Genomic DNA, 4267 nt, shown 5'->3' on the forward strand with positions numbered 1-4267 from the left:
TTAGTTACCCAGCAAATAGAGTCAAATGTAGCCTGTGCGTTTCGGTTTAACCTGGGGCTTAGGCATGTTCGCAGACTGATTCAAGTACTGAAAACTTGTGACCTGCTGTCTGTAAACATCCAGAAAGCAAACTCTTGACATTGTAACGCACAACTGAAAGTTAGCTTGGAAGTAAGCACAGCGGTGATGTTGCGATTTCCATGTGATCAGGAGCCACTTAATGGAAATCTCACAATGGCTGTATGTGTTTTTAAAAACCGCTAACAACCGTTTTTGCTTGGCCAAGATGGAGCCAAAATGTGAAGCTGCTGCAGTCAGGCCGCAGTCTCTCCTTAGTGCAGCGCAGCGGGCAGGTTGTTGCTGAGGTGACAAGCTTGCTTTCGCAGCCTGGAGGTGGAAAACCTTTGCTGCCCCTCTGCTGGGCGGAGGTGCCTTGGGAGCGCGCCTGGGCATCTGTGCATAGTAACGGGGAAAAGCATCAGTGTGTGTCCTGATTCCTCAGTTGAGGGCAGATGCTTTTGTACTTGGGGGGAGGGGGAATGTTACCATTTTTTAACAGTTAAAATCTTGCAAATGTTTTAAGAAAACTTAAGTTTTAATAAAACCTCTAGTTTGCATCCCATTGTTAGGCCTGTGTATAGCACGAAGCTCTACCTTTCCTTAACGCGAGAGGACTCTGCATTGCTGCAGACGTGTTCTGTGCTCTGGAGGGGTCTTTTTGCACCACGTATAGAATTAGATATTCACTGTTGGAACTGTTTTCACACTTGGATTTATTACACTGTTGTTAGACTGATTTGCTTCATTTCAATTATTCGTACCCCAGTTTGTTCAGAAATAAACTTTGTCAGAGATAAACGCATCCCTAAGGAGTACTGGGTCAAGGGTGTCTTACTCCAAGAGGCACTTCCAAGAGTTAAGAATGTTGTCTCATGGCTAGGCTTTTCTGTAGTGGCTGCTGCTCAGAATAGCAGCTGCAAATGTGCTGGAGACGGAAAGATGGAAAGTTAACAAAGCATTGGTCCCTAAGCTGCAGTTCTACGGAAGTTTATTTGATACCTAAACCTGTGTGTTAATGTCGAAGCAAATGGTACTTCTAGGTAGTAAAAGTGTTTCCCCAAAAGAAGGGGCCCAGGTTGATGCAGATATAAGTGTTTTGTTATTATAGAACACTGAAATTAACTACAGCATCTTAACTTTGATATCCTTTGAATACTTAAGGTGGGAAGGGGAATGCTGGTCTTTCAAACGTTGATTGTGTGATGTACTGTCTTGCTGTCTTTGGTCCCTGTGTTTAAGAAATTAACGTGTTTTCATATACTGTCCACACTGCGGTGGAATATTCACTTACGTATCAGTCTGTGGTCTCTGACAAGTGTTTGTATCTTAAATTGTGTGGAGCATGGAAGATCTTGAGTATCACTAAAATTAGATATCTGATGGATAATTCTTTTTCTGCTGTGGGTGCTACAGGTTGACATCTATCTAAGATTAGCTTTTTCCTGAACTAAAGTAATCCAAGTATCTCCGTAGAAGAAAAATGGCCTTCATGTAGAAGATAATATCGCAAGATTGGAAACAGAATAGTATGTTATGGTAACTGGCAAAGACTTCAAGAGCAATGGTGCTAGTGTGCTGAAATCCTACAACTTGTGGTTAAACAAGTTTACAAATAGCATGGAAATATGGTCCATAATGGATTGAAATTTGTTAAAATATTTCAATTTTGTATCAGAATAAAGTGTATGTTGTCAAATGACTTACAATGTAAGATGCGTTGCCATCACCTCTTTTTTAGCACTGTGAGGAACACAAAGCGATCTGCAATTATTGCAGCACGCTGAGTGACAGGATCATCTTTCCACCTTGGGACTGCAAGTCAGAAAGCCTCGGTTCAGCACAGCTCCTCTGCTTTGCTTTTATGGTTTTAAAACGGAATGTTTTGATCAAGAAATAAATGGTCTCCTTGTGGAGACTTGTTGGTGTATGAGGTGAGCATTGTGATGCATTAGACTTGGCAATGTCTCTAGTCACTCTCAGGTTTGGGAATATACTCTGTACCTCAGTAACAATAATAAAATGAAGGCTATACTTTGTCATCTGATGTTTTCACATGTACCGAAATAACCTAATGTGGTGTAATTTTTTCCTTAATTGTGTTGGGTGTTTTGCTACGAGTGCAACATTCACTGTGTTCATGATATGAAAAACACTGGTGTAAACTGAATGCAAGTTGTGATGGTCCCGGTTACTTCAGACTGATTCTTTGCCTGGTGGGATTCAAGCAAGGCTCCTGCATTAACTGCGTGGGTTTCGTTGTTGCTCTTCTCATCTTGGCAAGGGAATAATCATCCCTATGGTAGGTTCTAGATGTGCGGGTAGTACAAGTCCAGCAGCCCCTGCAGAGGCTGTAAGGATGCCGTCTGCCTTCAGCTTTCGCATTAGTGCTAAAAGGAGGAACAAATTGAAGTAGAGGGCAGGGGTTTACTGAGGCCTCTGTTTTATAGCCAATTTGTAATTAAAGTATTTTTATATTGCAGCTAGAGAGAACATGTTCTCCACATCAGACATTTGATAACCTAGTTAATGGCAGGGGGGGAACCCAGGAGCTCTTTAGGTTCTCTGTGCTTTGCCATTTGGCTACCTCTGTATTAGAGCTCCTGTGTATCAGTGGTGAAAGACCGTCTGGGGCTGTAGCTTGGTGTGCTTCTTCCTTAATGCCCAGGCTCTAAAACTGCCATCTAACTATAGGTTAGCCCCTCTTGCTCTACCTGGCAGCAGTAGCTCATATTCCTCTACTGTCACCCAGGCGTGCCAATTGTTAGGGGTGTTTCCCTTCTGAGGCAGTGCTGGTGGCAAAGCCAGTAGAGGCACACTTAAACAACAGCAGCAAGAAAAACATCCCTCACTGCTGCGGTGTCTTTGATTTAGTTTAGCTGGTGCTTGGCTGCCCTGTCTAGCGCAAAGAAATCTGCTTAGTCCATCAAATCCAGCCTGGAGGTTTTCAACCTTTGGTATCGACAATTGGCTCCAAAAAGAGGAGCGTTCTTGCAGCTGGAGTATGCCAAGGACTTGTATATGAGTATGCACTGACACACCCCTGACAAGGAAGGTCAGTACAAACAAGGTAAGCAGCCTCCAAGTGCACATCAGGTCACCCAGATTTACATTTCCCAATGTCTTTTGCAAAATCACAAAGCAGGGTGTTATGGGTAGGATTCCTAACACTTCCAGGCATGTTGGAAATCTGAGGCTACAGTTTTTTATCTGCCGCCTCAGCTACATTTTATGGGCACCAAAAACTTTCTTCAGTTACTGGTACTTGGCCACTACATACACCTTTTAGAGAGGATGTGGTTAATTGGGTCATGGTTCCTGGCATTACACTGCCCTGGAGCAAAACTACCTTCTTGGTGATGCTGTTGTGCTGCTCTGCTTTCCCACCCCTGCTCTTTGCTGGTTAGGTAAGGTTGTGCTGCAGATGAAGTAAGAGAGAGAGTGTGTTTGCACCAGGTGCCAGAGAGGCCTCTGCTCTTCAGAATCAGTAAATGAGTCAACAAGAAGATGAATGACAAGGTGACAAAAGCTTGGAAATAAAAATTATTTGGGGTAATAAAAACAAAAGCTGATTGCGAAGAGTTATGCTGATACTACTGTGACCGGCTGGGCAAGAACAGGTCATCTGAAATTCTGTGCATACAGGGAACCACAAAACTAGATAATCACAGGTTCCACATTAGTTAACGCTATTCAGCCGAGAGGGCTTGGAGTCACTGGAGAGGTGTACAAAAGCAGCAAACAGCACAGAACAATCAAAGCCAGGAGAACTTCCACAGACAGAGTAATACTCACCAGAACTATGGCTTTCTGTACTTCCTCTTTGTGACTTTTTTTTTTTTCTTAAGGATGCTCAGAAGGTCCATGAAGAGTGATATAGTATGGAATTGGGATTATGATAACCTGACATTGTTCCTCTGGCTTTCACCACCAGCCATGAGATGAGATGCCTTCTGCTGGATATGCAACTCCAGCACAGTTAAAAACTTTAGAAAATAAAAATCTTAAGATGGAATTCACCAACCACTGTACCATTTTATTTAGCATTACTCTCACTTTGCAAATAATGAGCTAATGGAAGGCTGGCTTCCTAATCTGATGTGCCTCTTTAAACCCTTTTCACCACAATATTAAACAACCTTTGCAGGTCTTATTCTGCCCTTTTTCAGTATCTCCAGCTCCTTCTTTAAAAAAACCCCGTACCATAAGG

The sequence above is a fragment of the Leptosomus discolor genome, chromosome 5 (genome assembly GCF_034619465.1).
Source record: "Leptosomus discolor isolate bLepDis1 chromosome 5, bLepDis1.hap2, whole genome shotgun sequence".
NCBI classification, from domain to species: Eukaryota; Metazoa; Chordata; class Aves; order Leptosomiformes; family Leptosomidae; genus Leptosomus; species Leptosomus discolor.